This window comes from Equus przewalskii, chromosome 1, assembly GCF_037783145.1.
Source record: "Equus przewalskii isolate Varuska chromosome 1, EquPr2, whole genome shotgun sequence".
Taxonomy (NCBI): Eukaryota; Metazoa; Chordata; class Mammalia; order Perissodactyla; family Equidae; genus Equus; species Equus przewalskii.
In genome coordinates, this window is record NC_091831.1 from 155144319 (window position 1) to 155154765 (window position 10447).

The following is a 10447-nucleotide window of genomic DNA, read 5'->3' on the forward strand; positions in this document are numbered from 1 at the left end:
GCTTGCCATTTGTCTGTAGTATCATCTTCCATCCCTTCACTCTGAGCCTATGTTTATCTTTAGAGCTGAGATGTGTTTTCTGGAGGAAGCACATAGTTGCATCTTGTTTTTTAATCCATCCCATCACTCTGTATCTTTTGATTACAGAATTCGATCCATTTTCATTTAGAGTGATTATTGATATATGAGGGTTTAATACTTCCATTGTATCTCTTGTTTTTAGATTGTTCTACATTTCCCTTGTTTCTTTTCCCTTGTATTTCTGACTGCCATTTCAGTTTTGTGGCTTTCTCATTAATTATGATGTGGCTCTGTTCTTATTTTTTGTTTTTTGGTTTCCATGAGGTTTGTATAAAAGATCTCATAGATGAGATAGTTCATTTTCTGATAGCCTCTTATCTCTATTAGCCTATGCATATTCCATCCATTTCCTTTTCCCCTTCTGAGTTATTGTTGTCACAAATTATTCTGTTTGTGTTGTGGGTTTGTGACTAAATTGGAATGTTTATAGTAATTTTTGATGCTTTCTTTCTCTTTATCTTTTATAATTACATGTTTGTTAATCTGTTCTGCTAGAGAGCTGCAATTTTTGTTATTTTGTCTGTCTGTTTATATCCTTGTTCAAAGCTTTGTAAACTTTTGCATTTTTGTTTCAGGTAGGAGGGCTTCCTTCATCATTTCTTGTAAGGCAGACCTAGTGGGGATAGATTCCCTCATTTTTTGTTTATCTTGGAAAGCTTTTATTTCTCCATCATATCTGAAGGATAGTTTCACTGGATAGAGTATTTTTGACTGAATGTTTTTGTCTTCAGTGTTTTGAAAATATCATTCAGTTCTCTCCTGTTCTGTAAATTTTCTGCCAAGAAAACTGATAAAAGACTGATAGGGGCTCCTTTGTAGGTTATTTTCTTCTGTCTTGCTGCTGTTAATATTTTTTCTTTGTCACACTTTTGCCAGTTTTGCTATTATATGCCTTGGAGGATGTCTTTTAGCATCGTTGTAATTAGGAGTTCTATTGGCTTCATGTACTTGTAATTCCAGTTTCTTCCATAGGTTTGGGAATTTCTTAGTGATTATTTCTTTGAACAAGCTCTCTGCTCCTTTCTCCTTCCCTTATCCCTCTGGAACACCTATAATACTTATGTTGCTTTTCCTAATTGAGTCAGATATTTCTTGAAGAATTTCTTCATTTTTTTAAAGATCTTAGTTCTCTCTCCTCCTCCACCTGAAGCATTTCTAGATTTCTATTTTCTAGGTGACTTATTCTCTCTTCCATAATGTCAGCTCTATTTATGGTTTCTAGATTATTTCTTCTCTTATTAATGGTGTTCTTCAAATCCAGAGTTTCTATATAGCTTTTTTTAAGGACTTCAGTCTTCGATGAAGTATTACTTCTGCTCATTAATTTTGTTCCTGAGCTCATTGAACTGTTTTTCTGAGTTCTCTTGTAACACATTGAGTTTCTTTATGATGACTATTTTGAATTCTCTGTCATTTAAATTGCCAATTTTGGGGCCCACCCTGTGGCTGAGTGGTTAAATTTGTGTGCTTTCCTTCAGCAGCCTGGGGGTTTGCTGGTTTGGATCCTGGGTGTGGACATGGCACTGCTTGTCAGTCCATGCTGAGGTCATGTCACACATAGCTCAACCAGAGGGACCTACAACTAGAATATACAACTATGTACAGGAGGCTTTGGGGAGAAGAACAAGAAGAAGAAAAAAAGAAGATTGGCAGCAGTTGTTAACTCAGGAGTCAATTTTTTAAAAAAATTCCAAATTTCTGTGACATCAGGATTGGTTTCTGGGACTTGTTATTTTCTTTCTCCTCTGAAGTGTTACTGTAGTTCTTCATGGTGTTTGATGAATTTATCATTTGCCAGCACACTTGTAGTAGTATCAGATTGCAGATTCCACCTGCCACCACTGGGTGGAAGGCAGAAGCTATGTTTTCTGATCCCACTCTGTCTCCTTGTAGTTGTGTTGGTAGGGCTTCTCTGTCTTTTGTGCTGGTTTCCTGCACCTACTTGGCTGGATGTGATTTCATGGGTGGGGCCTCTGTGCTCTGCAGGCAGGTTGTGTTCTGCAGGGAGGGCCTCTGTGATCTGCAGCAGATCACTCCTGTGTGGGCAGGGCCAGTGCTTTCCCACAGGGGACTGGCTGAGCTGCTGTGCTGGTCGAGAGTGGCTACTTTCCTTGCACGGGTGGGAGTCACACTTGCAGGTGCCTCGACTGAGTAGCAGCACTAGGTGGGAGGGGAGCCTAGGCAGAGGCTGTGTTGCCATCCTCCAGTGGGAGAATTCCCATAGATACAGCTGTTGCAGTATGGTGGGCACTCCTATGGCCTGGCCACCACCCCAAAAGCATTTGCACGTGGGCTGGTCTGCCCCTGTCTCCACTCACAGTCATGCTAGGCTGGCTACTGTGTGAGGATCTATACCTGGCTCAGTGCTACCAAGGAGGGGGAGAAATATCCTCACTCGGTTCCACTGCTTCCCGGGGAACCAGTCTACACCTTCAGATGTATGACTGTGCAGATCTCTCAGGCATCCTGTTGTGCTGTGTAGGGAATCCTCTGCTGGTTAATGAATGTCCATTTAGTTGTAACTTACAGCAGAGAGACAAAGGGAACAACTCACTCCACCATAATGCTACATCACTATGTAGGACACATTTTAAAACACTAGAAAGGTTTCCTCTGAGTGTAAGGGACTGGAAATGGAGACTGAAGATTAAAGGGAATAAACCAGTAAATAAGAGGGGAGCTCTCTGTAAACCAATGCTGATAAGTACCATGGACTGTGGAATAAGATTACCTCAATCTTCTGCAACTGAGGCTAAAAAAGACAGAAGGAAACAAGTCCTGTTACTTCCTCTTAGTGTTTTGAAGTGAACCTTCCTTTTGATTAGTTAGTTTGTACTTTATGACCTGTGAATTTGGTTACCAGTCATAAAATGATTTATACAATTCTTACTTGAGATTACCCTGATAACCTTAGAGACCTATTTTATATATGTTCAACTTGTATTTCATTACTTTATTCCTACATAGTTTATACCTATTATTTTTTCATATATGTATTATCTCTAAGGCTTAGCAGAGTACTAGGCACTTTCTAGATGCTGCATAAATATTGGTTGAATGAATAAATGAATAAGCCAAGAAATACTCCAAGCATCCTTTTTTTTTTTTTTTTGAGGAAAATTAGCCCTGAGTTAACATCTGCTGCCAATCCTCCTCTTTTTGCTGAGGAAGACTGGCCCTGAGCTAAACATCCATGCTTGTCTTCCTCTACTTTACGTGTGGGACTCCTACCACAGCATGGCTTGCCAAGCAGTGCCATGTACGCACCTGGGATCTGGACCAGCAAACCCTGGGCCACTGAAGCAGAACGTGCGAACTTAACCACTGTGCCACTGCACCGGCCCCACTCCAAGCATCATTTCTGAGAAGATTTTCAATCAGCATAAAGAATTATGATACATGGAACCTGCCCCAAGTGTCACAATGTGTTTGAGGAAAAAATTCCATATATTTATTAGAAAGTCACGGAAAAATTAGTGTGACAGAAATTGTGGATGTAGAAGTTCAGATAAAGGAGGAAGTCAGAATACTGAAAAGAGACTTCCTGAAGGTGGAAACTGAACTAGAAGCAAGCAGAGCGTTTGACACTCCTCAGGGATTTGATGACTGTAGCATTTCTTCAAGTGTTCTTATTTTTTCTGGAGAAGGAAGATCTGCATGTAACAGTCCAAAATTGCATTTTCTGTTATGAATATGGACTCCACAAAGCAGGAAATCTTGTCAATGCTGTACCCCAATGCCTGGAATGGTGCCTGGCATTCTGGGCACTCAACAATATTCATTGAATTAATGAACAAAAACCATTCAGAGAACCACTCAGGAGTTAATTATTAACTACTTCTCCAAGAACATAGTGGGTGGTTGATTGTCATAGGTTCCCTATCATCAGTGGGCATTAGTTGTTTAGACTTGGTCCTCAATGTAGTTTTACTGATAGATCACTTACACGTAGTTTCAGAGAAAATTCAGGATGCACTGTCTATCTTTCATCCTTCAATGTCTCTTCCATCTTCCTAACAGGCTATCTGAAATGCCCTCTGTTAGATTCATTGCTTAGTTTTAAGATTTTCCTTTTTCTCCTGAATATAAAAGAAAGTTGTGGTACACAGAAAAATGGTCCCCAAAGATGTCCATGTCTTAAATCTCTGGACCTGTGAATATATTACCGTACATGGCAAGAGCGACTTTGTAGATGTGATTAAGAATTTTGAGATGTGGGGCTGGCCCAGTGGCATAGTGGTTAAGTTTGTGCGCTCTGCTTCTGTGGCCTGGGGTTAGCAGGTTTGGATCCTGGGTGCAGTCCTATGCACTGCTCATCAAGCTATGCTGTGGTGGCATCCCGTATACAAAATGGAGGAAGATTGGCACAGATGTTAGCTCAGAGACCATCTTCCTCAAGCAAAAAGAGGAATATTGGCAACAGATGTTAGCTCAATGCTGATCTTCCTTACCAAAAAAAAAAAAAAAAAAGAAACAAACAAAAAGAATTTTGAGATGGGAAAATTATCCTGGATTATCTGGGTAAGCCCAGTGTAATCACAAGAATCGTTAAAAAAGGAGGGCAGGAAGATCAGAGTCACAGAGATATGAAGACAGAGGCAGAATTTGGACTGATGTACTCTGAGGAGGGAGGAAGGGGTCATGAACCAAAGAATCCAGGGAACCTTGGAAAGGTAGGGAAACAGATTCTCTCCCAGATCCTCCAGCAGGAATTCAGCTCTGCTGATGCTTTGATACTAGCTTGGAAAACACATTTCGGCCGTCTGATCTCCAGAACTGTGAGATAATATACTTGTACTTTTTTAAGCCACTCAATTTCTTGTAATTTTTAACAGTAGAAACATGAAAGTATTAGAAAGACTGTTTAACACAAAGAACTTTCAGTGGGAGCCAGGGGTTCTTGATCTCACCAGTTAGTTTTGTGATAATGAGCATGTCACTTCCTGTGTCTCTTTCTATATAAGTTATTTCACTGGTAAAGCATGGATGTTGTACTGAATCAGGAACCCCACATGGAACAGCACACCTCTGACGATTTATCTCTGGCAACTTTTTGCCTTTGAGGAATTGTCTTTACCTCTCCATGCTGGGATCTCTCTACTGTCCTTTTGTTCTTTTTCTGGAATTTATAACTCAACCCTCACCATTTTTCACTTACAGACACAGACACTGCTTGGTTATTTTCACCCAGTAATTTATTTCTGTCGTTTTTTGAACCATTCCAAATGTATTTTGAAAAATAAAAGAGACTGCCTTTATGTGGCAGGGTTGTTATCTTTGGGGATCTGTTGAATGTGTGTGTGTGTGTATATGTGTACATATACATACTAGGACATTATTAGCCTCAGCTCATCACATATTTTATTTAGAAATTGAGATTATTGGGGGGAAAGTGAGCATAATTTATAAAATAAAATGTTTTTTCCGTTTTGAAATACTTCAAAGGCCTTTTATTATTTTAGATTAATAATTAATTTTGCATATTTCTTTTGATGACAGAATTTTCTGTGCAAATCTTACTTTGTGTAGTTAAACAACTGCAGGAATGAGGCTTGGGATCTCCTAATAACTCCTGATTGGCTACACAAATCATACTGTTAATATGAACCTTACAAATTATGATATACCTCTTGACTCCAGGGTCATTCTTCAGTCTCATTAATTTCTTCCCTCATCAACAAGTGTGAAGTACTCATTAAATAACTGATTGCATTAGTCACTACAGTTGATTGTGATGGAGGGGGTGTTATTCATATGAACTGAATATGATTCCTGTACCCAAGAAGCTACATTTTAATTGAAGAGATGTAAATTTATGTCATCGTGAGAGTCAGAGTGAAATAAATGCTAACAGTGCAGAGGGAGTATAGAGACTTGGACAGATTTGGAAGATTCACAAATGAGGGAACATTTGAGCTGGGATGTTGAGAATTGGATTTTGTGAATTGGAGAATAGAATGAGAGAAGTTTTGGAAATTGAAAGAAAGAAAATGTTTAAGGTCTAATTGAGCAATATGAATAACAGAACATAGACTTTGAAAGCTGTATCATGTGCATAAGAAATTGTTGGCTCATATGAATGCCTGAAATCATATTCACTCATAGGGAATCATAGTCTAAAGTGTTTAAAGATGACTTTATATGTTATTGAACTTGAACACACTGGGTAAGAGGAAGTAGGAAATATCCATGTAATACTAGAAGAAAGCAGAAGGGAAATAGGTCCAGAGATGAAATTTATTTAGTAATAGTAGTTTTGTAAACCATAATGCCATTTGGGAACCCATTGATTGCTCTAAGTAGAAGCCAGATATGAATGAGATGATTATTTGGCTGTGTGAGATGTTAATATGATAATTGTTTTCATGGACTGGAGGCTTTCTTTCTTGGACACTAATAGCGGTCTAAGCAATTCTTATCTATTTTCTTTGTCCTTCAGCTAATATGAAAACTGATCCTGGTGTGGGAGGCAATGGAGGAAGGAATCATTCCATAGTGTCAGAGTTTGTGTTCCTGGGACTCACCAGTTCATGAGAGATGCAGTTTCTCCTTTTTGTTCTACTTTGCAAGCATGATGGGAAACCTTGTCACTGTGTTCACTATAACCCTAGATGCTCATCTGCACTCTCCCATGTATTTCCTCCTGGCCAACCTCTCAGTCATTGATATGTTATTTTGTTCAATCACAGCCTTTAAAACGATTCATGATATTTTCAAGGAGCACAAAACCATCTCCTTTTGTGGCTGTATTACCCAGACCTTCTTTGATCATGCTGTTGGAGGCGGTGAGATGGTGCTGCTCACTGCCATGGCCTTTGACAGATACATGGCCATATGTAAGCCTCTCCACTACCTGACCATCAAGAGTCCAAGAATGTGTCTATACTTTTTAGTCACTTCCTGAATCATTGGCCTTATCCCTTCATTGGTTCAACTAGTTTTTGTGGTAGATTTGCCTTTTTGTAGCCCTAATGTATTGCAGAGTTTATACTCTGACCTTCCCCAGTTCCTCAGACTTGCCTGTACAAACACTCAGTACTGAAGTGCATGGTCACTGTCAATAGTGGGCTCATTTTTGTGGGCTCCTTTGTCTTGCTGGTCATTTCCTACATCTTCCTTCTGTTCACTGTTTGGAAACATTCTTCTGGTGGTTCATCCAAGGTCCTCTCCGCTTTGTCAGCTCATATCACAGTGGTGGTTTTCTTCTTCAGGCCACTGATGTTTTTCTACACATGGCCTTCTCCCAATCACACCTGGATAAATACCTTGCTATTTTTGATGCATTTATCACTCCTTTTCTGAATCCAGTCATCTATACATTCAGGAACAAAGAGAGGAAAGTGGCCCTGAGGAGATTGTGTGGTCACTTTGTGCGTTACAGGAATATTTCATAAGTGAAAATATGGAACTATAGATTCTCACGCTGGTTGCAGAAAAGACATTATACAATTTCGGAGAAATATGCAAGATTTAAGCCATGTTGTAATGCGTATAAACTTACCTTCTATTAAATTATGGTGTCTATTTCATCATTAAATTAGAAATGGTGTTATTCTTTGACACTCTGTACATCACAACCTACACAGTCTAGGAGAGGGCCATGTAATTGAGCAAATAATAATATTTTCTTTCCTGTATTGGACAGATTATTCTATTGATAGACAAATTATGCATTTGCATTATCTTTCACCTACTTACTATCTATCTTGATTTTAATTCTCTTTGTTCCTATGTGATTTGCTTCTTATTTCCCCAGTTTCTACATGTTTTGCCTCTTTATTAGGCTCCTGTATGTGGCAGTCTGCGAAATTATTAATCCTATGTTAGAATTTTAGAATTTAAAGCTAAGATGGATCACCAACACCATTTGTTCTAATTACCTTCATTGCACATGCTAAAACATGGGAATTGAGGTGTGACTGTAATTTCCCTGAGGGCACACAGCCAGAAATCACCAGAGAGAGCCAGTCTCTGGAAACCATGCCTCTGTTTCCCAGGTTAGTGCTCTTCCGCTTTCAAATCAATTTTGCAATTGAATTTCTGCTCATATTCCTCTCTTGCAGATTTTTCATGTAGAACAATTTGGAGAGGGAGATTTGCACCTCATTTTTTTCCTTCTTCTTAGTAAATTGCCGTTAACATTGAACAAATTTTTTTTAATAATTTCTAAATCCTTTACTAATTTTCACCGTTACCATACGTTTCCTTGTTCAGATCTTACCAAAACAAAACTTTAAACCATTGCTTTAATCATGAAAAAAATGTTTAAAATTCATTATTAAACAGTGTTCCTTTATCTATTGTTGTCTTCAGAGAGATTTTTGATTAAATTATATTCTGTAGGGCTGAAATCCTCCCAAATACTTACAATTAATGATGTTCTTTCTTCTCTGGGAAGCAAATGTGATTGGTGAATTGTGTACTCTACTTAAGTAATTCACCTCTCCTGGAAAGAAAAACTTAAAATATTTCAGCAAATAGAAAATGAAATACTGATAAAATATGCGTGAAGTTTCTCTTTCCCCAGCAATTTTGCAGCCTGTTATTTAACATGGTTACTAAGGAACAGAAAGGAACCTATTAATTGAAGTTTTCTTCCTGAAGCAGTGGAGTTATGATTGTCTCTCATCATTTCTGTCCTAGGGGCAGTAATAATGGAAGTAGTTCAAATAGTGATTTTTGCAGTCTAGGTATTGTTCTAAGCACTTTACGGTGAACCTTATGAAGCAGATAGTCTCATTATCCCTGTTTTACAGAGGAGGGGTCTGAGGCACAAAGATGTTAAATGTCCTCAAGATCTATTAAGTAATAAGCCTGGACACAAAGTCTGGCAGTTTGAAACCACTCCTGTATTATAATGCATCTCTGGTAATAAAAGATATCAGAATAACCCCTTTACCTAAAAAACAGTTCCTACTTGTGGGCCCTCCTCTGGTTACCCCCTCACCTCTACAACCCAGCATTTATGGAGATAATGAATTTACAAAGATTGATTGTATATGTAAGACCAACTAGGCATTTTGTTCTAGGCACTCACTACTATCAAGGAAATGGAAATGCCAGAATTTGCCTGATGCACTGTAGATGAAGGAGTCTAAAGGCTTAGGAAGATATTTAAGTGGATCTAATATGTGTACCCTACATATATAACCCCTAACTCTATTCTTCTGGGAGGGGCTGAGGGACAGGGCATCATGAAGCCTGCTTTAATAAAAATGCCAGGAGAAAGGACTGTGCAACAGCTCCATAAAGATGTGTGGTAATGATTCTCCCAGTACTTTTTCCAAAAGTAACAGTGACCATTTATTTGTATAATCATACATCAAGAAAAAAAGGAATGTCACCGCATTTTTGAGGATTGGTGGACACAGACCTGAGCTGGTATATACACCCATATCCTTAACGGTTATTGTGGTCCTTCTGTTTGAATGGAGGTGTGTTGGTATTAGGCATACATGGAGTCCTGGTCTAGATCTGGTGCATAGCAGGTTCACTGGATGACAACTCCCCAGTCATCATTACACCATTTCCTGAATGTATAATTTGAATGTATATACTGGTATTTGGTACAACTCCCACATTGTTTCCTTGCTCTGTGGGTTACAGTTATTGCAGAAGGGAAGGTACTGAAACAGTCCTATCCCCAGGCCAAGACAGCATTTCAAGTTATATTGCATTCTGCAGGAGTAGTTGTGGCAAAAAGATACCCAAAGGATACAGGAAAAGTCATCTGCGTCACATCTCCATTTAATTCACCACTGTGGCCCCTACCAAAGCCGGATAGATTCTGGAGAATGACAATGGATTATTGTAAATAACTGAGTATTAACATTAATTGGATAATGCTGTACCAAAGGCGGTATCTTTGCCAGAGTAGATTAACATAGCCTTGGGTATATTGTATGTTAACACTGATCTCATAAATTTTCTTTTCCATCTCTTTCAGAGGAGAAATAGGGAGAGTATTTAAATGGAATGGACAACAGTATACATTTACAGTTTTATCTTTTTAAATAATATAGTCTGAAGTGATCTGGAGCTTCTGTGTATTTTACAGATCATCATAATTGTCCATTATATTAAAGACATCATACTATCAAACAAGATAGGGAAAAATGGTAAGCATATTGGATGTTTTGGTAATATACATGTGCTCTCAAGGGGGGGAATAAATTCTATGAAGAATGAGGAAATTGCCACATCATTAAAATTTTACAGGTTCACAAAATGGATCAAAGGCTTAAATCTAAGACCTGAAACTATAAAACTCCTAGAAGAAAACAGAAAAAGCTCCTTGACATTGGTCTTTTGCAATGATTTCTTGAATAAGACACCCAAAGCACAGGTAACAAAAGCTAAAATAAAC

General features: G+C 38.5%; 1 pseudogene; it reads left to right on the top strand.

Moving 5' to 3' along the window:
* The first annotated feature begins 6525 nt into the window (after positions 1 to 6525).
* Positions 6526 to 7475, top strand: LOC103548544 (olfactory receptor 4F15-like; annotated as a pseudogene).
* The last annotated feature ends 2972 nt before the right edge of the window (positions 7476 to 10447 follow it).